Source organism: Corvus brachyrhynchos, unplaced genomic scaffold (assembly GCF_000691975.1).
Source record: "Corvus brachyrhynchos isolate BGI_N302 unplaced genomic scaffold, ASM69197v1 scaffold69, whole genome shotgun sequence".
NCBI classification, from domain to species: domain Eukaryota; kingdom Metazoa; phylum Chordata; class Aves; order Passeriformes; family Corvidae; genus Corvus; species Corvus brachyrhynchos.
Genome location: NW_008240228.1, coordinates 5,818,482 through 5,846,117, shown reverse-complemented (window position 1 = coordinate 5,846,117; position 27,636 = coordinate 5,818,482). Strand labels below are relative to the sequence as shown.

At 43.9% G+C, this 27,636-nt stretch overlaps 1 long non-coding RNA gene across 1 annotated transcript; it reads right to left on the bottom strand.

The window, feature by feature from the left end:
- Positions 1–894: 894 nt before the first annotated feature.
- Positions 895–21,280, bottom strand: LOC108449381. Its single transcript, XR_001865561.1, has 2 exons — positions 15,542–21,280; positions 895–15,411 (listed from the first exon to the last, which is right to left on the bottom strand). It is a non-coding gene; the product is annotated as an uncharacterized LOC108449381 (long non-coding RNA).
- Positions 21,281–27,636: the final 6,356 nt, after the last annotated feature.

Sequence of the window (27,636 nt, the reverse complement as noted above, 5' to 3'; positions counted from 1 at the left end):
CTTATCTTTTCTGTCTGAATTGTCTCACTTTTTGTTTTGTGTCCTCTCTTCTCGCTGCTAGATCTGAGGGTTGACTTTGTAACACACTCTGTGCTGTTGGGGCAGGGGGTGTCTCAGCATGTCCTGCTTGTGCGCCCCCCGCCTGCCTGTGACTCGGGGACCAGTGTCTGCAAGGGCTTTCTGATCTCTGTGAAGTCATAGTGCAATATAGATATTGAAACATGAGAGAAGAACTCGGGCACAGAAAATGAACAGAAAATCAGCTTTTCTGTATTAACTCTTCCTCTGCTGTGACTCTTGCACTGTGTGTGCACAGCTGTCTCTTGTTTTGAATTTATTTATCGTATTGTCAAAAAAAGGGGGAAAGACCTCAGTTTTATTCAGCATGATTTTTTGGATAGATGTGTTAGAGATTATAGATCAAGTTTAAATTTCTAGAACAAATGTGTACATTTACACATGAAAAGTTAAATTGTTTTCTTTTTAAACAGAAGGTTTTGTTTAATACTTGAGTTTACTCTTGCTTCAGAAGGCAAAGGAAATCCTGCTATAGAGCCAGGGACTGGGAGTCAATAACAGAAGTTAAACTGAAATTAGACATGAAAGATTTATTTTTTTTTTTAATCTTTTGTCTCTGGCGCCTGAGAGAATGGTGCCTCTCTAGTTGAAGGCATCACACAAAAGGAAATTCAGCCTCATTGGAAAACGTTTTATTCCTCCGAGACAGAAGGGAAAGTCTGAACAGAAATATTTTTAAGTGTCAGTCTGTCTCCCTCTGATCAGACTGTGCAAACTCACCACTCCTAGTTTGATTTGGGGGGGTTACTTTGCAGTTGTAAGCCTCTGGCAACAGTTGGCCCAAATATCAGCAGAGACTCCATCAAACCACTTGAAGACATTTGGGAAAATAGAAATTTATTTACATGTTTACTCATTGAATAGTCCATGTACAATAAATTTAGCAAGGTTGCATCCTGGCATAAGATGTTTGCAGAAACTTTGAATTTTTGAAGTTTGCAGAAATGGAGCAAAAATGTGAGGTTTGCAGACCAAAGTGAGTGGCACTCACCTCCTGGGGCAGGCTTGGGGTCTGCTCCCTCTGGAGGTTTTCCTCAGCTTTTAGTGGTTCTGTGTGAATTATCCTTCAAATATGTTTCTGTAAAGGAAATACCATTCCCAGAGGCAGGATCAAGCTGCTAAAGGTTGTTCAAAGAAAAAATAGCACTGGTTTTATTTACAGAGACAAAACTTAGCCCATGAGGTCTGTAGTATCAGCCTGCCTTTATCCCTGTGGTAACGGCTGGGAGCAGGGGTGTGCAGGTGGAATGGGAAAGGACTCGGGCTGGTGTTAGGGAGAGCTGTGTGTTCACACGGGGTTTGCTGGTATTCCATTTGGGTTTGCTCAAAGGGGGCTGTAATCTCGTAAGCTCCTATTTCAGATAGGAATCTAAAATATGGAAGGACATGCCTAAATTGCAGAGATCTGAGAACTCATGTGAAGCTTTGCTTCTCCAAACTCCAATGTTGTCAAACTCAGCAGAAAAGTGCTATAAATGTGGTGTAAGTGAAAGCCACATCAGACTCGTGGTGTAAAGCCTGTGTTTGAGACAGACGTCTCAAAGACAACGAATATATGCAAGTCACACTTGCTGCTAAGGAACATCCTTATATCCTTGTAGAGAAGTTTATCACCTTCCTGAGCTCATAATGGTGATTTTTTTTTTTTTTTTTTTTCCTGGCTTGAGCTGGTGACTGAAGCTCATGTGCTTACAGAGGACCAGCTTGCTGTCATCTCGTTGGCATTCTGGTTTGCCACTTGCAATTAAATCTAAATGTATCTATGTGCCTTCCCCAGAAGACAAGAACCTGCTTGCAATGAGCTTCCTGGTGACAGGGATTCAACTTCCCACTGTGCTCACTTTGTCTGACCTTTGGAGCACCGAAGGTTGTGATGCACCAGCCTGCAGGGACCTGCACGATGTCTCTTAATTGTGCTCTGTAATCAGCGGCTCGTTTGCAACCCTCTGCAATGACACAGCTTTGTCCTCCAGCTGAGGGCACCACGAGAGGCCACTCTGCAGGCAAAGGCACCGAAGGAAGATCAAACACTGCCGGCAGCTCTGCTTCGATGCTGGGAGGCTCCTTGGATCTGTGAGAGGGACCTCAGCATGTGTTTTATGGTGTATTGATTGGCAGAGGAAGCATAAAATACTGCCTAAACCCACATTCTCTTGGGAAGCTTCCATTACCCAAGGCAAAACAGGACCCAAAGGGCTGGGGTCCTAAAAAGCATTAATTCCCCTATAAAGATGTGTGTGTGACCTTGGATTAATCCAAAGTCAGGAGAAATAGGTCCCACTCAGTGTCTTGCAGGAGTTTGCAGGCTCATGGAAGGACCCTGTGATACACACCATAATAAACTCTGCAGGGATTAAACTGGGTGAAGCAGAGGAAACCTTCATTGCATCATCAGGGGTGAAGGAGCTGCAAAATTGTTCCACTTTTCCAGAAAAAAGGAAGAGTGAAGAACCTGTACTTTGGCTTTGCTTTGGATTAGTAAAAGTCTGTGTATAAGCTCTATGTAGAAATGGGGGCACTTAGAAGTTGTTGCAAGAACACCTTTCACCCCAGCAGCACAAAAAAATGCACTGTTGAAGAAATGGAGACCGCTGGGGATGGTCCAAGAGAGATGGGACTTTGCTTCTTCAAGTTGTCCGTGGCTCAGGTGCTCCTCTGCCTGGAGAGCTAAAAGTGTAAGGGCAGAAATGGCAAGATAACCCCACCATTGAAATGAATTGCCATGTGCTCAGAAATGGGTTGGACAAGACACTCTGTGACCATGAAATCACATTTTGGAAAGGCGGAATTGCATAAGCTTAGCCCTGAAGCTGCTTCAGCCTTGTGGAAGATGTGAGCCGATAGTGTAGGATGGCTCTCTGAGTCCTTCCTGGAATATTTACCCTCCAGAGTCCTTTCTGGAGCATTAGGCTTTCTCATGTAAAACAATCATTCCCTGCTTCGATGGATTCGATGGATTCTCATGAAACATAATCTGCATAAATGGAACTACTGTAGCCGTGTCTGGGTTGAAACATACAATGCTGTAAGATGGAAAGAAATGGTTGTGTTTTTCCTCAAGGCAAAATTTCTCATATTCTTGACAGCTTTTGAAAAAAAAGGTGGTGTATGTGGAGTGAAAATCTTTGATGGGCAAGTGAAATAGTGAAATAAAAATGAATGATAGCTCAGTTGTTTCACTTTTTAAAGGCGAGGTCCTAAATTTCTAAAGTGGCCATCCAGATGCTAAAAGGCATAACTTTTACAATTTATTGCAGCACATTTTCTCCTTTATGTGCTATAAAACACTCTAGCTGTTTGTGACCATACACCTTTGTCAGAGCATGTGATATGTACCTGAAATGTATTCATTCCCTCCAGCCAGGGGATCCCCAGGACTGTGTTTGCTTCAGCCTGTTTTACTGGTCCCTGTGACGAGCAGAAGTCGGAATGAGCTTTAAAAACCTGATGGTAATGATGCCAAACCAGCAAAATGGTACAAAGATTCTGTAATCCATGTTTTCCTGCATGGACTGGGCTCTAAAGCAGGCCTGGCCTCCTGTGGGATGTGCTTGACCAGGAAAATGCAAATGCAGTTTTTGTACTTTTTATCCTTTACTGTGGGAGAAACTGCATCTTGATGTTGTAGAGAGTGAACCTTAGAATCACCATGAGGACAAATGCAAACAAATGTAGCTAAAGAAGAGTTTGTTCTCTGCCTGGGAGGGAAGAGGAGGGTGAGCTGAGAAACCAGACTGGGGGAGTGGCTGCTCCTTTCTGACACCACTGACTCCAAACCCTGGGGTTTCAAGCCAGGGCCAATGTTTCTCCTAGGAGTAATTCAAGCCACAGCTGATAGGCACTGGGCAGGAGCTTGGCTGGATACCCCAGACCTGTTTGTTGTGTGCTGCAGAGCAGATGGGATCCACATGAGGTCCAGATTTCAGAGTCAGGATGTTTGCAGCCCAGGCAGGGTTCGGCAGCTGCCCGTATGTTTCTTGTACACATGGTGAAAAGTGGGCCAGATTATGAGAAGGGGGTGATTCTGTGCGTGTCCTGGTCAAAGCCGGTATATCGTGCTGTGCTTTTGTAGTAACCAGCATTTTTAACAATCTGCAGTATTTGTATGGCCTTACATTTCAGGGGAACCAAATACATCAGACTTAATTGCCTTTAAAGTGCTGCAAGAAAGTCAGAGCTCAGCACAGGCTGTACTGGGAGATCAGTGCTAGCACAGGGACCTCAGAAATCAGTTTTTACAAGCTCAGAGCTTTTACACATTGATAAATCAGTAACTTCTTACCTACCATAAGGGAAAGCAGCGTAATATAGAAGTACTGATGTTCAATTTACATTTAAGCATATCCATATTATATGGATATTTGACACTTGTATTTATTAACCATACATTCTTGTTTATGTTAAATAATTTAAACATATAGTGAATACATCATATAGCCCATATATAAATACATAACATTTTTTTCTTACAATAACTATTGGCTATATTTAGTTTACTACACTTTAGCTTAGTAACATGAGTTTTAATTAAGCCTAGTAAAAATGTTCTCTCCTGTAACTTTTTGGTAGAGAGGTAGGACAGGTTCCAGTAGTAAATGCGTTTAATCTCGTTAGGGAAAAGGGGAAAAAAAAAGATCTTTTATGCATTCTAGTGGTGAACGTTAAGGACAACATCTGCTGGGAAGATCTAATGTTGGGTTGGAAATTGGACAATCACATTGTTCCTAAATAAAGTGATCCTGCCTCTATGGGCTTAACTGGACATGAGGCTGATTTACAGTGGGCTACTTCCGTACATCAAATTGAATGTATAAACATTTTCATCAGTATATATGGAGTATTTCTAGACTGTATCTGGGAAAAGGTAACTAACAGGCAAAAAAGGAGGTTTCCCAAATTGCCAGTATTTTTACTGGTGTAAATATGAATACTTCTGCCAAGGCATTATGGTAGATGGCCCACATCTAAAGACCTTTCAGTGTAATGGGGATTTTTCCATTGCTTTCTCTGGCATTTGATTCAGGGTCCCTTTCCCTGGAATTTGGCTGAGAAGCCTCAATAAAGCTGTACAAAAATTGTTTATTTCCATTGCTGCTTAGCAAACCAACATGACATGGAGTATAACATGGTTCTGGAGGTTTAGTTGGGTTAAATTGTATTTTTTTTTGCATGTTCACAGGCTGCTCCCTCCTAGCCTGTGGATTTCTGCCACAGGACTTATTTATTGCTCTTGTCTAGAGATCAGGAGCTGGGTGGTTACATCTGTCCTTTCCCGGTCAGACTGCTCAGGTGGCTCAGGTCAGCAGTGCATTCAGACACCCTCTCAACCACCTCCAACTCAACTAAAACACCTGGTCACACATGGGGAAATTTTGTACTGTGAATTCGTATAGGAGCACATTTGGAAGGCTCTGAAGAATGCCTTGGGTGTTTTCATTTTTGTTATTCCTGCAACCTTTGCAGAGATTTAACACCCGGTTATATTCGGATGCGGGATCACTTCTGAAGAACTCTCTGTTCTCACATCTTCTATACAAATACTTTTTCTGTATCAGGTCAGGGCACAAATGCTACAAAAAGTGTGATTTATTGGTAAAATAGTGATTTTTCTGAGAAAAGTTCAACAAAAAAAGGCCAAAACATCTCTTCCATCTGTCTCCCAAGAAGTACAAACTCCATCTTGAGATACTGTTTTTTGATTCCATGCTTGGAGACAATTGAGAGCCTGATTCCTTCTCCTGAGAAGAGTAATAGATTTTCTTCTTTTAGACTGGGTATGGTATTTGAAATGCTCTTGGGGTGCTTGCCTTCACTTATCTTCTGTTTCTTATCTCTTGAGCCAGCCAGTAAGTCACTGGAAGGGTTCTTTTTTTTGTGTGTTGTGAAGGGATTTTTTCATTCCTTTCTATGTTATATGATGTCTTTATCATTTATATTCAGGGGAGTAACAGGGCCGTCGAAGATTACCAGGCCGTGTTGCTTGGGAATCTCAGCTCTGCACACATTTGCCACACGTTTGATTTGTAGGTAGAGAGTTTAAAATCTATTTTAGGGTGTTTCTTTTGCAGTAAGTGGAGAATGGCTGTCACCATGAAACCCAACTCTTGTGGAAACATGAGCCAAGAACAAATATATTTTACTGCTTTTGCGGGTAGGGCTCTGTTCCAGTTTTGTGTGCTGCGCTCTGATCAAACTGCTGAAGGCAGCCTGTGTGAGAGTGTAGATGTAGACTGACACCCTGCCTAAATTAACATGTCCTCCCTGTTTCTGGGGTCTGAGAGTTTTTTGGGTAAATATTGTGCTTGTTTGTGATCTATAATTGGTTTTGATCAGTTACATTGATGGAGGGATGGATGTTGTCTCCCTGGGGAAGGATCCATGACCCTCCCTGACTCAGCTGCATTAATTCACAAGAAGTTCTCCCTCCCTGAGCAAAAGGAGAGTTTCAGACCTGACTCTTCCAGAACCACAGTAAAGAGAGTCCAGATGGTTGGGAGGACCGGGATAAAACCTGGCTTACAGCCTGGGATAACTGCACAGTGAGGATATAGCCAAAACGTCCTTCTCTGGCTCTTCTGATACTCTCTTGAGCCTTCCTGCTCTCTCCCCTTGCAAAGATCCATATTGTCCTTTCCTGGCTTTCCTTTCCAGCTCTTTATTGCTTTAGTAATACCAGAAGGATCTCCTGCTCAAGCTGCCAGACAGGCAGCTTGTAATAACAGAGGCACAGAACCAGCACAAGAGATTTCCTGGTTTGACTAGGATTCGTGTGCAGGAAATCTCCTCCTGAGCCCCATGTGAGTGCAGAGGAACATTGCAGCCTTGCAGCCCAGCAAAGACATGGAGGTAAAACCCCCAACCACCCCAGATTCCACCCCCCCAAGAGAAGGGTAAAAGCATCAGTCAATGTCTCCAGCACCTGTTTCATTGAAGGCAGCAGCATTTGGGTGAGCACTCAGCCCCTTCACTCTGTGAGCCCTGGCTCCCACAGAGGGCAGCAGCCAACGTGAGACCAGCATTCCCTGACTTGCATCCTCTGACAGTTTTCGTCCTCTGCCTTCATCCAATGAGCTGGGTGTGGAGCAGGGGATCTGTGGATATTGCACTGCAAAGGGAAGTGATTCCAGTAGGTGCTTTGGGAGAAGCTGAAGAGCATCTTCCATGGCCTTTCCAAACCAGAGTGCTCCGGAGCTGTCCCCGAGCTTATTAGCACTGAGCCCTCTTAATTCCAAGAGGCTGCTCGATGGCCACTTGGGAGATAAGGGAAGATTAAATAGAAGAGCATAAGTGCTTGAAGATGAATCCTTAATACCTATGACGAAAAGGAGGCTGGATTAAGTGAGAGTTGCACCTCTGTGAGCTTCATTTCAGAGCAGGGATAGCTGATCTCACCCCCAGCTGCCACTGGAAATCAGCAGGTCCTGGCTGGAGAAAAAGTTCAAGCCATTCTGGCATTAAGCTAAAATCTTTTCTGGAGGTCTACACTTTAAAAAAAATAGTTGTGTAAGGGACTGAGCAGAATATTAATTGAGACTCTCAGGATCTGGTGGCAAAAGGATTGTTTAAAGGGTGACATGAGTTTTGTAAACATACAAGGGATGAAAATGATGAATCAGAGGAATGCTCTGGTAAAGAACAGGCTTTGGTCAAAGAAGATACTCCTTCCTCTAGAAGGTATCTTACAGAGAGCTAAAGAGAAGTGATAAAGTGTGAACAGTAGTCCTGATTCTTCTACTGCACTTAGAAAAATAAGGACAGACCTTGCTGCAATACACAGGCTCCCACAGTTGGCAGGAAGGGCAACCCTGGACAGGAGGAGTCTCTCTTTCTCTGGGCTGGACTCCATCTTGGCTCCAGGCTTGTCCATAGGGATTTCACCTCTAGAAGGAATGCTATGGGAATGGCTGCATGCCAGTGGCTACTGCAGTGGTGGGAGGGTTTCTAAGAAAACCAAGAGGATAGGTGGGGTTTTGTCCTCTTGGAAGGTCCTCATAGGAACAAGAAAATAAATGTACAGGAGCTCTTGACTCGTGCTGCAGCTGCCCCAGGGTGTATAAGCTGATGCTGGGTGCCCTGGCTGTCCCGGAAGGCAGCAGATAATCCATGTATGAGGGAAGGGCACAGAAATGGCTCTTTCAAACGGTGCCCATAAGTAAAACTAAATTTTGAACAAAGAGGTGGCCTCTTCTCTTCCCCCTTTCCAAGGATATTTGCTGTTTATTGAATGGCATCTGACCAAAACTTGCCTGTTTTGCACTGGTGCAGCTGATGAACACTCGAACCTTTGACTAAAGGCCTTACTGGCAGATCTGCCCCTACTGGGAGTCTGGTGGAGCTTTGCCCATGTCTTGACTGCCATACTTGAGCCTGTCTCTTAAAGCTGACCTGGGGAGAGATTTAAAAAAATGCTTTGGTGTGGCCCTTTTCAGCAAAAGGATTTTATGTTGCTCCTGGAAAGTCAATTGCCTTGATGAAGCTTTTGGCAGGAAAGAGGAGCTGCAGCTCACAACTTCTGAGGGACTAATCTTGATGTGTTTATTTCTGGTGTCTTTGTTGGAGCTCAACCATTTTAGGGCAAGCACTTTTTCTTTTTTTTTTTTTTTTTTTTTTTTTTAACCTCTGTCTTGATTTTGTCATTCTCTGAGAGCTCTGAGGTTGTAGAAACCCTCTGAAATGTGCCTGCAGCCATCATTTTGGGGCCTGTTTCACACACTCATGCCTGAGCTGGTGTCAGTGCCCTTTCCCTGGGATTGCCTTCCCTGCAGCCCTCACTGAGGTGCCGTGGATGGGAGCACTGAGCAGAACGTTGGCTTTGTTGGTGCTGATTTCCTCGCATTGTGGTGCTTTAGGCCTGGCAGCAACTGGCACAGTGTCAACCACTGGAAGCCAGGAGATTCCAAGGGGAAGGTCAGTGACAGGGCACATCCCACCTGAGGGAGAGTCAGTGGATTGCACCAGGCTGTGCAGGCTTCCCACAGCTTCCCAGACCATTAAGTGTGTTAACATCAGTGATCTAAACCCACAAGAGCCAGGGAATTTGGACTTTGGGGTGAAGCTCAGGTTTCTAAAATGCATGTCTGTGCCTCAGTAGCCCTGTGTGTCCTCCACAGGGAGTTCCTGGGGGGATGTTTGTTGGAAGCTGGAGCAGTTGGCAGAGCCCAGTGCTGGGGATGGACTCTGTGCTGCACCGAGAGTTGTCTTTGATGTCTCTCACTGGTTGCTATTGTGACTGCTGTTGCTGTCAGGCAGAAATGTAGCACAGTGAGATGAAGACACTGATCTGATTATGGTGACAGACTATGAAAATAAACTTTTCTCTAAGAGCAGAGTTTTGACAGTTGACTTTTTTTAAAGCCCATTCATAAAGCTTGGAATATTATACTTTATTTTCTTACTGTTCAAAGTGAAAGGTTGCACGCACTAGACACACATGGATATGTAAAATTAAATGCATTAAGAAAACAAGTAATTTTGAGTCAAATGTACACCTCTTAAAAACTTATTGCATTTCTGGCTGTTTTGGGTCTGCCTGAGATGGAGTTAATTTTCCCCACAGTGCTGAGCTTTGTCTTGGTAGCGAAAATTTGTTGGTAAGACCCCAGTGCTCTGAGCAGTGCTGGCACAGCATCAGGGCTGTCTCCCCAGCATTCCCCCTCACCAGCAGCCTGGAGGTGGGTGGGTGAGAACTTGGGACACAGCCAGGACAGCTGACCCAAGCTGACCAAAGGGATATCCCATTCCATGTGACATCAGCAGCAAAAGTTATGAGGGAGGAGGACGGGAGGCACATTATGGTGTTGTTTGTCCTCTGGAGTGATCCCTATGCACCCTGAGGTCCTACAGCCCGGGAAGTGGCTGGACATTGCCTGCTGATGGAAAGTAGAGAATGAATATTTTGTTTTCCTTTGGTTCTGTAAACTGCCTTTCTCTTTATCCATTAGCTTCTTCCCATCTGATTTTCTCCCTACCCTGTCGTGCTGCGGGGAGCGATAGAGCAGCCCATGGGGACCTGGCCTCCAAGCAGGGTCGCCCCATCACATCAAGGGACTTTTCTCTTTATCCTGACAGCACTGGGATCAGCTTTGCAAAGGCAGCTGAATGACCTGAGCCAGGAAGTAACAGAGCCTGATTGCTCATGGATTTGTACCTCATAATTGATTGGGCTTTGGCAAAGCCTTTCCTGCAGGACAGAAATTAGTAGGGCAAGAGCTTTTTAAGAAAGTTAGCTTGCAGTCACTAGAGAAAGGAAAACTTAGTAATTATATATGCAATCAGTTCTGCTGGTGAGACAGGGATTGAGCTTCCTAGAGAACTGTCTGTGGAAATCTCTTTGTCTTTTTTTGGAAACAAAAAACTGTTGGAGAATACTTTGGGGAAAAAAGGTCATGACATTTGAGAGGGGAAAAAAGAAAAACACAGTACAGTGATTTCTCCCGCCCCCCAAACCTGAAATCTGCAGTACCTGGTCTCCATACTTCTGTCAGCAATTTTCTTTCCCCTCCTATTTTTGCACGAGAATTTTAGTATGAATTGTTTCATTACTTGTGAGGCACAGGAATTGCCTTGATTTCCCCCAGCCTGCACTGTACCTGTGCCCTGCCCTTCTGGCACAGCCCCTCTCTGCGTTGTCCCTTGAATAATGAGTAATGAGCTTTTGTCAGGGATGTAGCACTGGCTGGTGGGAGTGGATTGGGTTTGGTTGGCTCCTGCCAGCAAACACAGAGCCATCAGCTGGGACAGCCATGGAATTCCCTAGTGAGGTGTCAGGTGTGGTAAACTGCACCCTGTTCTAGGAAGATTATCTGTAGAGAGGCTGTTATCCAACAGAACATAAAGAACATTTATTTATATTCACATTTAATAATGAACCATAAACTGCATCAAACAAACATGGATTCCCTGTTGAATAGTGTTAAATTAATGGTGACTTCTAGTTTTACCTCCTTCCTTGTGTGCTGTAGGGTGCTGTTTACAATGGGAGCAAAGGAAGTTTGTGTGTTATTGCACCAAATGGTTAAATAACATTTGCACTAACAGCAACTGTGCTTGTTTATTGGAATGCGGGCATCTGGCCTGTTTGCCTCCGTCCTTCCTTTTACTATGGATTGTTAAACTGTCAGACACACTTTTGGCTATCAGCAATTGCATGTTTAAAGTGAAGGTGCCACGGAGGGACTGGTTGGATTACCCCAAGGGGATCCCTACACACCCCACTTTGGAGTACTCAATGTGCACCAAAGGAAGCAGGGATTTTCCCACAGATTTCTATGGCTTTGGATCATTCCCTGCTCCTGTTCTCTCACCATTTGCTCTGTCATGGCTCTTGCTGTCATCAGCAAGCTTCCAGGATTTGGGCACTGCAAGCAGCAGGTACCAGGGCAGTGTATGTAAGGGGGGGGTGTTGTACATGGGTGTTATTCTCTACTTGCATAATTTTTTGCCAAGGAAGTGATCTTCGAAAATAAAACCCAGCTTTCTGCTGGGATCTGTGTCTGTGAAGGGCAGTGGGAAAGGGATGCTGCTTTTCCCTGACCTGCTGGATTATACCACTCCTATTTCTCAGCAGAAACGTTCTCCCTTTGCAAGCGAAGAGAGGATGTCTCAAAGAAATCTGCAGAGCTCTGACCTGTGCTCCCAGTGGAGCTGGGGTTAGCAGCACTCCTGTCTCCAGCTGTGAGGAGTGCAAATGGGCTCTGCCAAGCCTTCCATATCCCTGCCAACTTTTTCTCACAGTTCAGTTGGTTGTTTTTTTAAGATTTGTTACAGAGCTTTTCTTTTTCAAAGTAAACCAATGCCATGAGCCTCGTACTTAAATGAATGCGTGTGCTCACGTAGGGGCAACTAATGCAATAGAAAAGTAAGGTTAGAGGTGATTTGGGTAATTTTCCAGTTTGTGAGTGGGCACAGTCAAGTCCCTCCACACAGTCTGGGAGTGCATCTGAGCTGCTCAGTGCTTTGGGGCACTACATAAAATCCAGGTGCATTTTGTGCCTGGATTGTAACCCAGGCAGTGTGGTGGGTTTGGGGAAGTGGTGCTTGTGTTTTTTTAGCTTCTCTTCTCTCTTGAATGCGCTACCTTTGCAGTGCCTCTTGCTCTGATAGGCAAAATCCATGGCAGTTTGCTGTTTTTATAGCAGCCTTTTTTCCTAGGAGAAATATTGGAAATATGCTGTATCAATAGTATCCAACTCTGTTACCATTGGGAACCACCTTGTAACAACTGAACGTTTAAATCTTTCCCTTCTGTGGTTGAGAGAAAGATCTTCATTCCTCACTGTTCCTAATTACTCCTCTCCTCAGTACCTGCCATGGGCAAACATGTAAATTTGATGGGATGAGGAATCAGCTTGGGTTATATACAGAAAACCTGAAAATCTTGTGTCTGTATGAGACTGGATTTAGTGGGAGCATCCTGGGGAGCTGATGCACTAAATTTCACATGAACAAAGCATGGCCAGCGCTTGTGCAAGGGTCCCTAATCCTCCCTGGCCATGTCTAATGCCACTTTTGAGCAACTTGCTGGAGTTCAGGAGCAACCACATCACTGAGGTTCATTACTCTGTTTGACTTGGAGTGCTCTGAACTGTCCTTGGCAAGGCAAAATCTGAGGGACTGGATTTGCAGTCAGTAAGGGACTGACTTATATTAAGCAGTAGAGAGTTAAGGTAGAATACACTTTATCATGTTTTAAGCCTTTAACATAAACAGCGATGGGTTGTTCTTATCTGAGTGCTTCCAAACAAGGTTTTGATCCCACCTCGCACATTGCTGTTCCAGCTGAGAGCATAGGAAATCAAAGATAAAATGCCGAGATGAAATGACCTTCCCCTCCTTTCTCCCTGTACATGATTTACATTTAAGTCCAGATGCAAACCTAGATTTTACGGCTGGTTTTCTTGGTGTAGACTAAACCAAAATCTTGGATGCAAAGCTTGTCAGTGTTCAAAGTAAATGATATCACAGTTTATTTTCCTTTCTGGCAGAGGTAGAGTGAAATTCTCAGGCAGAGATCAGCATACAGTGAAGAAAGCTTCATGGAAATGCTGCTGTTCACTGGAATGTATACTTATTTATTAAATTTCTGGAAATCTAGATGAAAGACAGGGAAGACAGAGGGATTCTCCTAATGAAATTGGCAACAGTAATTGTAATCAAACTAAAACTGGTTAGGTTTGAAACAAGATAATTTAGAGTTTGGCCAAAGCTTTGCATTGTTGATTCTCTTCCTTTCTGACACTGCAGATGCATTTCTGCTAAACCATTACGTGTTTAGCATTGACTTCCATTGAAAACACATTAAGACTGTGGGAAGATTTCTGTCGCAGCAGTGAATCACTAAGAAGAGCTGTGTGTGACATACGAGGACAAAATTGTTATTTCAGTGTTTGAGCAGTGCCAGCGCAAGGCACACAGCCCCTTTGGAAATGGGAAAGTTGGGGATTGCTACAAGGCTCCTTCATCATCCTTCCTTACCCATTTGGTGCTGCTGAGCAAAGGTTGTGCTGGGGTGAGGATTTTGCTGCAGCTGGGAATGGAGTTGCTCCCTGGCCAGGGCAAGGAATGGTTGATGGCCATGGCATGAAAGGAATTACATAATTAGCTCCCACAGCCTGTATGGGAGTGCTGGTGTGGAATATGTCCCTAAACCAGAAATGTGCCATCTCTAGTGTTAGGAAAAGTACTGTCTCTGTTATGCTCCCCTTCCTGCAGAACTCAGGAGAAGTCACAGGAGCTGCCCAGACAAAGGCAGAAATAGGGATATTTTGAGTGGAAAACCTTTGACTTCAGACTTTATTTCCTCTACTGTTGTTGAGGGCACACAATAAATCTTCCCTAGTTATTTTCACTTGAGGCAATGATGCACCAGAGTGATGTGTTATAGCTTACCCTGGTGCAACAAATATCCTCAGTTTACTTTTTTACAAGCCTACTAATTTTCATGGATTTCTAGAACTGTTTATGAACTGAGGAACAGCTGTATGATGGAAAGGGATATAAAACCCCCTAAGCACAGAACCTTCAAAATACCTGCAGTGAACAAGCAGACAGACCAATACATTTATATTGAGAAATGAGAGAGACCCTTCACAGCTGATCCTTCATCAGCTGCCACTGGTATAGCATTGCTGTCTTGTGCCACATCCAAAAGTTTTGTAGGTGACCAGAGGTGGCACTTTGCGTCCTCTAATCTACACTGGAGATTTTTGCTCCAAGCCCTTTGAGCAAAAATGAGATGAAATATGGTTTCTTTTTGCTCAGAGGGGCCCAAAGGTCTTGGAGAAAAATCAATTTGCTTGACAGACTTGGCAAGGAGAGCTCTCAGCTGGTGGCTGGCCTCTCTCCAAACTCTCCCAGTCCAGGGACAGGCAGGATAATTTAGCGGATCTTGTTGCAGCAGAGTGGGATAACATATTCATGGGTGTCCAAGTGACCGAAGAGCTCAGTGCATAAGCACTTGGGAGAACAAATCTGTTTGGTGCTGGCTCTTGCCTCCTGTGGAGAACAGGAACGTGTCTGACCCTGTCCTGTGGCAGGCACCACTTCAAAGTCACTTTGAAAGGGGGCAATGGAAAGGACTGGGATGGTCCACAAATGTCCAAACGTTAATTTCTCTCAAAAGTACCCAGGATTTCCCCTCAGCCTGTGGGTATACCATGACTGATTTATCAACAGTTAGCTGATTTTTCCATTTTTCCTCAGTTTTTTTCCTTACTGCTATAACTTTTTAGCCTTCTTACCACCTCTGAGTGTGTTTTGGGTGATTTTAAATGAAATTTCAACACTACTCTTTTTCAAGAGAAAGCATTGCTGTTACTTTAGCAGTCTTGCAGACATACAGTTATTGCTGCTGTAACACAGCAATGGAATAATATGACTCTCCTTGAACCCTTCTCTCTGTTTGTTTTTACTATCACTGCATGTCTTGGGATTTAAGGATCTCTGGAAACCTTCCCTGTGTGCAGCCCTTGGGAAGAGCCAGTGTGTGCTGGCACAGGTTGCCCTGGTGTGGTGGATAGATGAGTTTTTCAGTTTTCTCCAATTCCAGTTAGTAACTGTGATAGGAAAAGCACAAAGGGAAAAAGGGGCTCTTCTCCCTCTCCAACTGCAGCGTGTCAGCCCTGCCTTCAGCTCTTCAAACACATTGCATTGTAACATGGAAGTGTTGCACCAAGCAAATTTGTTGTATGAATGTGGCTGGTGGTGCTTGCAATGAATCCTGTGGCTTATGTTGTGTTTGTAGGATGGAGGCTGCTTTAAATTCATTACGCTTTCATTAAGTTTGTTCCGTGGTGCTTTCATTCACTGTCTGTGGGACCCAAACAAATGAGACTCCTGGAATATCAAAAGAAGGGTAACACAAGCATTAAGCATTTCTTTTTTATGATAAAATCATTCTGAGTATATGGGAAGAAAACTACAGAATGCAAATTGCAAGTTCTAAATGTCCAGCGTCATTTCTAACCTGCATTTAGAGGAATCTTGTGGTTGCCCTGCTTGGAAGAGTCAAACACCTGAAAATTCCTGCAGTGAGGGCTCCCTGCCATGCGGCTCAGCTGCCCCTGGGCTGCACAGGGAGGGTGGGACAGCTCTTGGGAGGGGTGGGGCAGAGCAGGCTCTGACATTGCGCATTGAAGGGCTGTTGTTGGGTTCTTCAGGTCACTTCAGACAAAGCCAGGAGTGATTCAGCAGAGCTGATTCTGCCTTGAGGAAGAGAAAGGAGTAACTGACCTGGGAGGATCTTTTCCCACTCTGTTTTCTGTGATACTGTTCCTGTTTCGATCCTCTGGGACCCAAAACTGTGCAGTATTTTGCATCTCAAAGTCAGCCTGAGAGAAGGTTATTGAATGGAAACAAGTTTACCCAACAATATGGGAGATGAGTTTGCAGAAGGTGTTGAAGTATTATTTGACATCACTAACTTGTGCTTTTACTCACAAGAAATGAACCTGAAAAACTTCATGGCACCCTCCTCTTCCCTGATAAAAAATGTCGTAAGAACACGTAACAAAAATAACTTCAGCCCCTTACACCCCATCTCTGTCACAGGGCAATGGAGTAACAGATTAACACCACAACATTTTCTTTAGAGCCTCTCTTCCCTTCCCTTCCCTTCCCTTCCCACAGGCAGTCACGTGTCGCCCTGTTCCTGTATTACACGGAGAGGACAGCCCTTAGCTGCCACCTCTCCGCTTCTAGCAGAGCTGTGCCAATTAAAGAGACTTTATTTATTATGGAAGAGTTACTTACATCCAGTGACATTTCTGCTGGCTGCTGTTAAAATCCTCTCTGCTCCAAAGTCAGCAGCTGCATCTCAGGGTGACAAACAAAACTGGTACTGAAGAAAATGTCTCCTGAAGTGTTGAATGTAAAATTGTTTAATGGTAAATGATACAGCCTGCAAAGATATGCTGGGAAAATGGACTAAAAGGAGAAATCAGATTTAAGGTACTTCAGGTTTTTGCTCTTTGCAGTTACAGGAATTGATCATGCACAGTTAGTGAGAAGGGTAAAAACACTCAGGGGAGACACCAACACATCTCAGGAACAGAAAAGACAAAGGTTTCAGAAAAATGACTTTCTAGTTGTTTGTTGTTGTTTTGGTGTTTGTTTTTTTTTTAAGAAACAATGCACTTGTTTAATCTTCCCCTCTCTCCTCCTTTTCATCTTCTTTCTTAAATGTCTCATTAGTTTCTACTGTGGAGTTGTGCAAAATCAAATGTTGTCAGCCTGTGCTGATGAATACCTCTCTGCAAACCTTACATAATCCATGCCAGCCCCAAATCAGGTTAGTGCAGAAATAGAGCTTTACACCTTTGAAGTGCCAATTCTGCAGCAAAAAGCAGCTGCTGGCCTTCTGTGCCAGGCCAGGCTTTGCCAGCAGTCAGGAAGACATTGCACTAAGTTTTGGGACACAGAAATGAGGAGTTGCAGCCACTTGTCTCAGATCCTTTGGAAGTCCTCTACTAATTTATTAAGTCTGAATCAGGTGCACTTTTTTCATGGTGACGAAGATGGAAAATTTCAGTATTTCCAAGACCATACTCAATAATGATACTGATTTTTCTAGCTCTCCACTTAACTCAGTGTTTTTCCTGCCTAACTCTGGGACATAGCAGGGAGACTTCTGTGCAATTCCATTATTGCCAAGGGCCAGATTGTCAGCTGCATGTTTGAGTGGGGGACACAGAATCAGAAGGACCCACAAGGATCATGGAAGTCCAACTCCTAGGCTGACAGGTTGCATTTGCAGCAGTGTAGGTGCAGCTTAGGCTGACTCTACTGAGATTATCATCCTTTGTACTCCATACAGGAGCAGCTATGGTAGTTTGTGCATCCAAAGCAGGCCGGGGAATGGACTTTTGCAAGAAAGGCTGACAGGGCTGCAGTTTGATTTTTCTTGGTTACTCGAGAAGACGTTTGCTGGTTACACAGCACCCCTAGGGAATCCCTCAAAACCAGACAGGGTGCTCATTATTTTTCACTGGGCATGACCACTGCTCTGTGTTAAGGCAATTTATTATTTCCATGTTTGCTGTCAGAGAAGGGTTTGTTTTGTCTTATTTTAAACCTCCTTGAAGCCTGTGCATAAACATTCACCTGTTGCTCTGTGGCATGTAAATAAGAATTGAGCCTTTTGTATGCTATAGGAATAAGATGGAAATGCTGCACTGAGGATGCAAGCAAACAAAATAGGATTATTGATTGATCTCTTGAAAAATGTATGTGCATTTCTCCTGGACCTACTGTGAAATGAAGGAATCTGAGTAAGTGTACATCCCTGAATCTCTCCCTTCTGCTACTTACCTTAGATATTTGGCTCCTCATATGTTGGGGCAGCAGCAGCAAAATGCATTAGAAAACAGAAGTACAAGTAAGGGCTGCAAGGAATGAAAAACTCTTGGAGGTGGTGTAATCTGCAAAGAAAAATGTGTTGAGGTAAATGGTCCTCTCCCAAAATGGGAGTCTGGCTGCAAACAAGGAATCAGAGAGAAAATAGGGGAAGTGCTTTTTACAGAAGTAATCCAGGGAAATCATATGCTACCACTTTCTTGCAGGCCAAGCACTAATTTAATCACAGGAGATAAAATGTGTCCTAGTTCAGTGCAGGAAATGGCAAGATCACTGGCTCCTTTATTTCAGGGTTTAAGTGCACGTGCATAGGTCATACTTTATTTTCCAGATGCTTCCTGCAAGCAGAGTATTTGGACCTGCTGCATGGTAGAGGCCTGAGGATGGTTCAGGAAAAGGGCCATGTCCAGTGTGGAACCAGAGGAGGCCTTGAGGGCTGCCTTGGTGAAGGCCTAGGTTTCCAAATATCTCAGTTTTCCTTGCTCTATCACATGCCAAGTGCCAGAGCAAAGTGACCTGCTTTTCTCTTTCCCATTCCTCTGTGTTTGGTGCCTCGCACTGGAGAGTTACTAGGTAACAAATACATAGACACACAGAGAGAGAGAGATACTCATTAAATGAAGGACTAAGTAACTGCACCTTACTGACTTTAGTGGATCCCAGATGTACATTCTGTATTGCTTCTGGATCTGGGGGAATCCCAGCTTTGGATGTGAGCTTTGCCTGCAGGTCTTCTCCAACTTGAAGGAGCCTTTCAATTAGAGTTGCCTTGAGTGTGGCTTATAATTTGATGCTGCTGGCCTGCTCAAAGTACTTTCACTGGAATAAAACCCATGCCACAAGTCCTGTTTTATGATGTACCTGTCAGTGCAGGAAGTGGAAGGGGGCTGGTGGACACCATTGGGATACTCGGAAGTTAAAGACTAATGATCTGTATTCCAGACTCAGGAATGAGGGAGGGAGACAGAACCAAAGAGTGAATGTGGCTGATTCCTTAGTGCTAATATTCCTCAGAGAGCGTTAATGGGCTAAAGGGAAATTCAGCCACTTGAAAAGGAAGTTTGAAATAGAAGGATTACTGAAAGCGGAGGAAAGAAAGGCAGAGAAAGGCCCTGGTCCTGCTCCAGTCAGGGGATCCTAATGTGGCTCTCAGCTATTCAAAGCTAAAAAAGCAAGTGATGAGGAGGCTGTGCCCCCTCGGGAGGGATGCTTATGGAGAAGGGAAAACATTAAACCAACTGCTGTGTGCAATTTAGTCAGGCAAAAGGCAGAAAGGAAGGAAACTGGAAATGAGAATGCAGTCATAAAGAGCAAGGACCAGGTCAATGCTATTTTTAGTTTCCATCATGTTATGGTTCTATTTAGTGAAGGAAAATGGGGTAAATTCCTCTTTGCCATCAGGCAAGGATGAACGAAAACTTGAACTTTTGTGTCTTACTTCTCACTTTGACTAAAATCTGCCAAGAGGGTTTTTTTTCCAACTTTGTTTGTCCCGTCCAGGTCTGAGATAAAAGTACCTGCTATTTTTGTGATGTGCCAGTGGTGTTGTTTCTGGTGTTTATGAGGAGATGGGGATGGCCCTCCTTGCAGGCAGCTCACAGTCTGTGGGGCAGGCATGCATCTGGAGTAACTGGGGAGCTCATTCCCTCATTCTCTCCTTGTTATTGACTGCTTGGGTTGCTTCACTGCAGGTGTTGGGAAATGCTGGGTTTAAGGTGGGGCAGGACACAGACTGCCACAAAAGCTGTGGTGAGGAGGGCATATAGCAGGAAATGGGAATGTGAGCCTGAAACATCGATAGGGTATTTAGCAGAGGGGGTGGGAGGAGGAGACTGCGAGACAGCCCTGCTGCTGCACTTGGCACACACCCCCCGGAGCCAAAAGAGGCTTCCCAGGCATGGAAAGAGCTCAGGTGGTTCCGGGGTTCCATGTCTCTTGCTTGTGTGGATTCGACTCTTTTAGCACTACACTGCTGTATTTGACTTTTCAACACAGTAACTACCATTTTGGTGAATTTTGGGATGAGAACATCTCTCCCCACAACTCAAATGCCCGTCTCACAAAGACGGTGTCAAAATCTAATTATGAGTAATTACCCTATCATATGTCTCATCATTCATTCCTGTAATTGGGTTTGCAGGGCTCAAAGACTTCTGCTGAAAGATGTGTAAAACGATTCAGGTTTTTGATACTCGCCTTGAGAATGTTTGTGGTGATGTTTTGAGTCCAGAACCTCTGCAGTCAATAGCTGTGGCTGTAATGGACACCGAGCCCTTAGACCACTGCCAGCACTCCAGAGCCATCCACGTGCCTTGCCTGGGGGGAATTCTGTGGTGGGCACCATCAATAACATCCAGAGAGGAGCTTCCTGCTGGAGCTGGATGAAGCCTGTGGCACTGGCAGTTCACACAGGGCAAAACTCCTCCAGGTTTGGGCAGCGAAGCCCATGGCGAAGTGGGAGCCTTCCCTTGCACATTCCCATTTTTTTGCTGAGCCCCCGAGTCTTTTTGCTTGAACACATCTGGGTCAGCTTCTGTCCTCGTTTGGATGTTGGTTCAGTTTTGGCTTTAAGCAGGTTTTCAAGAGAACAGCTGAAGGGAGAGACTGGCCCCGGGGAGCTGCTGTGTAAGTAAGAACATTTACAGATCTTGTGGGTTGCATAAGCAGAGGGGGCAAAAAGGACAGCAGTCACAAGAACAGCTCCCTTCCCTGTCTCGTTGGAACAAACTTGATCTTTTCTTCTAGGACACAGCCATTACTTTTTAGAGGCAAACGAGGTTGTTTTGTTGTTTTGGATTTACAAATTGAATTTGTTATTAGCAATGACTCCACCATTGTGATGTTAAATGGCAGGAAATTGGCCTTCTTTGTTGCAGCCACCTCTTATTACAAGTATCTTTCCCCTTCTCTTCTAAGAGGCTGGGTTTTGAAAAGCCCCGAACAAGGACATTATGGAGAACTTTAGTTCAGTTTAAAAGCTAAATTAGAGTAATTGACTGTTTCGTTCTGATGATCAGAGACTCCCAGCAGAAAATCCTGAAACATCTGTAAGAGCCAGACTTGAGGAGTAACAGTAAGTGATTCAAAGCTGTTTGGAAACTTATTTTTCAGCTCACTGACAGTTATGAATGTCATAATAATAATCGCAAAAATTTTCAAAAAACTTCAAGTCAAACTAAAATGCAAGGGCTCCTTTAATTGCAAGAACATTATTTTAAAAACAAAAGGAAGCAAGGTATTTCCTCAGAGCTGGAGAGCGACTTTTTATTAGAGCATGTAATGATAGGCCAAGGGGAATGGCTTTAAACTGACAGAAGGTGGGTTTAGATTCAATATTAGGAAGAAATTCTTCCCTGTGAGGGTGGGGAGACCCTGGCAGAGGCTGCCCAGAGCAGCTGTAGTTGCCCCATCCCTGGAAGTGTTCAAGGCCAGGTTGGACGGGGCTTGGAGCAACCTGGGATAGTGGGAGGTGTCCCTGCGCATGGCAGGGGACAGAATGAGGTGAGCTTTGAGGTCCATTCCACCCAAACCATTCTGTGATACTTGTAATTGAAAGACAAATCCAAGTCTTTATTTAAGAACATTGGTGGAGGTTTTGAGACTACTCAAAAGGTATTTGCTTTTATTTTCAACATGGGACTTGGCGCTATAGGCACAGTCCTGTGGCATGATCTGAAGTATCTTTATCCTTCACAAATCAGACAACCTGCCAGAATATGCTCGTTTGGTTCACTTTATGATTATTAGTCATTATTTCTCTAAAGGAAACAGCTTCATTTTGAATGGATTGATGCTCTGCATAGGTTGAATTTTGAGGGCTTTGCTTAGACAAAGTTCCCAGAGTTACCCCAAGTGCAAGAGCCCATAGCTCTGCTTAGTGGCATTGTTGGAGCAACGGGATCCTCTGAGGGAGACACAAGGCAAGGACAGCAGCAAGGTCAGCCCAGAGAACTCTGTGAACTGAAAGCTCTGTAGGCAAGGAACACATTGCAGAAAAGTCAGGGGCAAACTTCAGTGAAACATCAGCAGAACAGCTGAAAACAAACAAAAAAGTTATGAAATCATCCCTAACAGATTCATCTGGAATTGTGACTAATGCATCGTTCTGGTACTCAGTGAAAGAAACCTCAACTCCAGATTTATTATATTTTCCTTTGCACATGTGGTTTTCATAGGTGCTGGAATGAAAACATGAAGGCAAGCCTATAAACCCCTCTATATTTAAAGTTAATGACATAGAAATCTCAGTATAGCTGGTGTGCCAAGAAAAAAAATAAATCACATTCTGCTCATCTTTACTTTTTGCCCTTTTTTGTGTTACTTTTGCTTTCTTGGGCAGATTTTGTCTTTAAACCAGTTCCCAATAAATGACTATTGATGACACCAGAACTGCCCATGGTTTCAGCTGACACTGCCAGGCTCTGGCTCCACAGCATAGGACATGAACCAAATCAGAAATAAAACCTGCCTCTTAGCTGGGCAGGCTTGTGGCCACTGCATTAGGTGTGTACAGCTGCTGACCGTATGACACTGAGTTTGGAGTTAATAATGAGCTCAAACAGTTTGTAGCATTTTGTGTGTTTTCCTTGAAATGTGCTCTAAAAGGTCTTGACTCAAAAATGGCTTTTCTTTTCATGGGGAAAAAAATACCAAGTCTTCCTGTTGAAAATAAATTGGTAACATGACCTGAATGCTTCCTAATGACTGAAACTGGAGGACAAAGAAATCATAGTGTCTATTTATCTTAGTCACCTGCTTCTAAGCAAAGCTATTTTGCCTCTTGTGCTCCTCCATGGGTACGAAATTTTTGAACTCATTGGACAAATCCAACCAAAGCTGGCAAGAAAGAAGAGCAGAAGTCTCACAAATGATACATTTAAAAATTTCATGAAATGAAGCAGATGGAAGTAAGTAACCCACTCCAAGTCCAACCCACATACAAGACTCCAGTTAGGATTTTTTACTAGGATTTTTTAACAAAAATCCTAGTTTGGCAAATTTGATCAATGTAGCCTGGGAAAAGACTCCACTGATGTCTGTCAATCTACCAAAAGATACAAATCAATATAAATAAAATTTTATCGGGTCTTGAGCAGCCTAATCCTAAAAGGTGTCTACTGCTGTTTTCCAAGTCTCATTGGTTTTTTCCATTTTTTATTTTTATTTTTTTTAGTAGGTGATCTCATTATATTTTGGAGAATTGTGAATGTTTAGGTTTGGAATGTTTCCTGATTAAAAACTACAAACCCATTTCAGGCTACCAAGGTTTCCATCCAACAAGCTTCCCAGGAACTATGCCTGCAATTAGGACTAATTTGCCAAATGAAATGACCTCTGGAGCAAGCAGGGCTTTCCCAGTCATGGACCATCCCTGTGATGCAGGTTTGGAGAGAAAAATATTTACTAAGGAGAAGGGAAATTGCAGCACTTTGCTGAGTTAAAGGAACTGTGTGTAAATAAAGATACCCTCTGCTCCCACAGCCCAATTATAACACTGATGTGCGTGATCTGAAAATTATATGCTGTGAAAATAATCCCCGGTTACAGATCCGCCTCTGACTGGCTCTCCTTGATTTCAGACACACGTAGGATAATTGCATGCTCCAACAGAGATCTTAATTTGAATTATTCCAGAAGATAAACCTTTATGAAGAAGTTTTCACTGTAGGGCACTAAGCCAAGCCTGTGAGGGACAGGGAACAGAAGAATGGACTGTATCGTATTTTATGACACCAACTCGCAAGGTGAAACCCCGTGGCTGAAGGCACAAGTGGGGTTTTTGCCAGGCCTTCTCGGAGAGAACCTGCAGAGCTCAGGCACTGGGATGGCTTTGTGGGTTTGAACACCGCCTTCTCGGAGAGAACCTGCAGAGCTCAGGCACAGGAGCATCTCTGGGATGGCTTTGTGGGCTTGAACACTCTCATGGCCTGTGCACCTGTAGGTGAACATCAGGCCCACGTGCAATGGGGGTGAGTTTCCATGAGAAAAGGCGCGAGACAATAAACCCATTAACTCTGCTTTGAACTAACTGCCGTTATCACTTCTCGGTGTTTGGGGCATGGAAAAGGTTTTCTTTCTGGAAACATGGGCCAAATACTTTCTTAAAAAGACCTCTTTATTGGAAAGCAGCAGTAATTGCAAACATCCCCAAACAAAATGCTGCAGTTTCCTTTGACTGAAGGGATAAGAAAACACGGTGTGCTCTTGCTGTCAGACATCGCAGTAAAGCTGGGAAAGTATGTCCTGTAGGATTATTCAATTTTTGTGGTAATTTTGCAGGCAGCTTTACATAAGCATATCTCTCTAAAAGGTCTTGACTCAAAAATGGCTTTTCTTTTCATGGGGAAAAAAATACCAAGTCTTCCTGTTGAAAATAAATTGGTAACATGACCTGAATGCTTCCTAATGACTGAAACTGGAGGACAAAGAAATCATAGTGTCTATTTATCTTAGTCACCTGCTTCTAAGCAAAGCTATTTTGCCTCTTGTGCTCCTCCATGGGTACGAAATTTTTGAACTCATTGGACAAATCCAACCAAAGCTGGCAAGAAAGAAGAGCAGAAGTCTCACAAATGATACATTTAAAAATTTCATGAAATGAAGCAGATGGAAGTAAGTAACCCACTCCAAGTCCAACCCACATACAAGACTCCAGTTAGGATTTTTTACTAGGATTTTTTAACAAAAATCCTAGTTTGGCAAATTTGATCAATGTAGCCTGGGAAAAGACTCCACTGATGTCTGTCAATCTACCAAAAGATACAAATCAATATAAATAAAATTTTATCGGGTCTTGAGCAGCCTAATCCTAAAAGGTGTCTACTGCTGTTTTCCAAGTCTCATTGGTTTTTTCCATTTTTTATTTTTATTTTTTTTAGTAGGTGATCTCATTATATTTTGGAGAATTGTGAATGTTTAGGTTTGGAATGTTTCCTGATTAAAAACTACAAACCCATTTCAGGCTACCAAGGTTTCCATCCAACAAGCTTCCCAGGAACTATGCCTGCAATTAGGACTAATTTGCCAAATGAAATGACCTCTGGAGCAAGCAGGGCTTTCCCAGTCATGGACCATCCCTGTGATGCAGGTTTGGAGAGAAAAATATTTACTAAGGAGAAGGGAAATTGCAGCACTTTGCTGAGTTAAAGGAACTGTGTGTAAATAAAGATACCCTCTGCTCCCACAGCCCAATTATAACACTGATGTGCGTGATCTGAAAATTATATGCTGTGAAAATAATCCCCGGTTACAGATCCGCCTCTGACTGGCTCTCCTTGATTTCAGACACACGTAGGATAATTGCATGCTCCAACAGAGATCTTAATTTGAATTATTCCAGAAGATAAACCTTTATGAAGAAGTTTTCACTGTAGGGCACTAAGCCAAGCCTGTGAGGGACAGGGAACAGAAGAATGGACTGTATCGTATTTTATGACACCAACTCGCAAGGTGAAACCCCGTGGCTGAAGGCACAAGTGGGGTTTTTGCCAGGCCTTCTCGGAGAGAACCTGCAGAGCTCAGGCACTGGGATGGCTTTGTGGGTTTGAACACCCTCATGGCCTGTGCACCTGTAGGTGAACATCAGGCCCACGTGCAATGGGGGTGAGTTTCCATGAGAAAAGGCCAGCAACAATAAACCCATTAACTCTGCTTTGAACTAACTGCCGTTATCACTTCTCGGTGTTTGGGGCATGGAAAAGGTTTTCTTTCTGGAAACATGGGCCAAATACTTTCTTAAAAAGACCTCTTTATTGGAAAGCAGCAGTAATTGCAAACATCCCCAAACAAAATGCTGCAGTTTCCTTTGACTGAAGGGATAAGAAAACACGGTGTGCTCTTGCTGTCAGACATCGCAGTAAAGCTGGGAAAGTATGTCCTGTAGGATTATTCAATTTTTGTGGTAATTTTGCAGGCAGCTTTACATAAGCATATCTGAGCTACTACTTGATTGGCAAGGCTGGGTTGAAATGTGTGTTTCCTGCCTGTAGCAGAGAAATCCTTGAGAAAGTAAATGCATTGCCCTGATGTTTTCTGAGCATTGTTGATATTGCCAAATTACACGTTTTGGTGAACAAGCTGAAAGTTCAGCGTGTCCCCTGAGTTTTTCTCCAGCTCCTTTAAAGCAGCACCTCTGTTCCCCAGCAGGGACTGGCTGTGAAGTTAATGTAGGACAAATCTGGGATGACTCACCGGCTGTTTGTTACTGTGCATACATTGTATATTCATTACCCTCCCCTACAAGCTGTTTTCTGACCCAGCCGTTCTGAGTCAGGCTGATGTTTTGGAACGAGGGAGTTTTGTGGGGAAAAGGAGCGTGCTGGCGGTTCCATGTACTGACAAAAGGCTGGTTCTTCCCCTAGCTCAGGAAAGGAGCTGCTGCATAGTAAATTGCCAATGTTTGACTCAGGAGAAAAAAGGATGGCAAGAACTTAGTAAAAATATTCAATTCACTGCTTTTATAGACAGGCCTGACTTGGTGTGATGTTCAAGCCTTAAAAGCACGGGTTGAGCTTCTTGAAGCATTCAATTGTAATTCAAATTAAAAGAATAACTGGAATAAACAACTCCAAAGTTGCAGCCCTATCAAGCACTATGGCAGGATTGGCAGCTGCCTGAATCTCTCTGCATGGGATGTACCTTTCCATCTCCTCTGGGCCTTGCGTTTCCTCTCTGTGTGGAAAACCACTTGATAGCAAACATCCCTGGGGCAGAGAGCATTGGTTTGCTTGGTTTGCTCTAGTCAAAGCAGAGATCAGTGGGACCTTACGGAAGGAGGGGGAAGCTCCCTCCCTTGGAGATTCATGGGACTTATTCAAGAGCGAGCAAGAAACTAGGAGGTTGCTGGGAGGTGCAGAGCCAGTTTTGTAAGGAATGGGTGAAATTTCCCATTGCTGGGTCAGAACTGTGTGTATTTGCCTGGCCATTCAGGAGATTATGGAGGTGGCTGGGAAGGAACTCCAGGCTTGTGCACCAGGGTGCAGGACAGGCCTGTGCTTTTTAAAGTGTCACCTTTTCTCAGGATAGGGCTGATCATTTCCTCCTTTGTGTTTCCCAGGAACAGTGTACTGGGATCAAGGCTGGACTCAGACGCTGGAGTCCTCTTTGAACTTGATCCTCTTTGAACTGTGTGACCACTAAGGAAAGCTGGGGAAGTTTAGAGAGGAAAACAGCTTATCTTTTCCTTCTCCTTGCTGGACGGTTGCCTTTATTTTGTTTCAGATCATTCAGCTTTATTTTTGCCAGGGAAAGGTTATTTATTCAGCATTCAAATGTTTGGTCAGCTAATTAATTTTTTACATGCAGGAGCTTCGACTATTTCTCTTTGAAATGCCATAATGAACCACCTTTTTTTGGGTTTTTTTTGGTTTTTTTTCCCCTGGGTACTGTACTTGGCTCTTGAGTCATGACCCCTCTAATGTTGCCTGGAAAAATAACCTAGGAGAGATCTCCAACTCGTGGTTATCAGGTGGGACTGAGAACAGGTGGGACAGTTTATGAAGAAGCTTCTATTACTTATGCTGAAAGGGGCATGCCTTTCACAAAAATTCCCAGTATTCGCACACAATGTTCAATACACTCAGTATTCAGCGTGTGAAGGATGTGTGCCTGGCAGAGCACCCAAGGCCACAGCGGTCAGAGGGGAAGCCAAGGGGTCTCCTTGTCTGCTGTAGCATCCTCCTGGTTGTCCAGCCTTGCTGTCCTTGCACA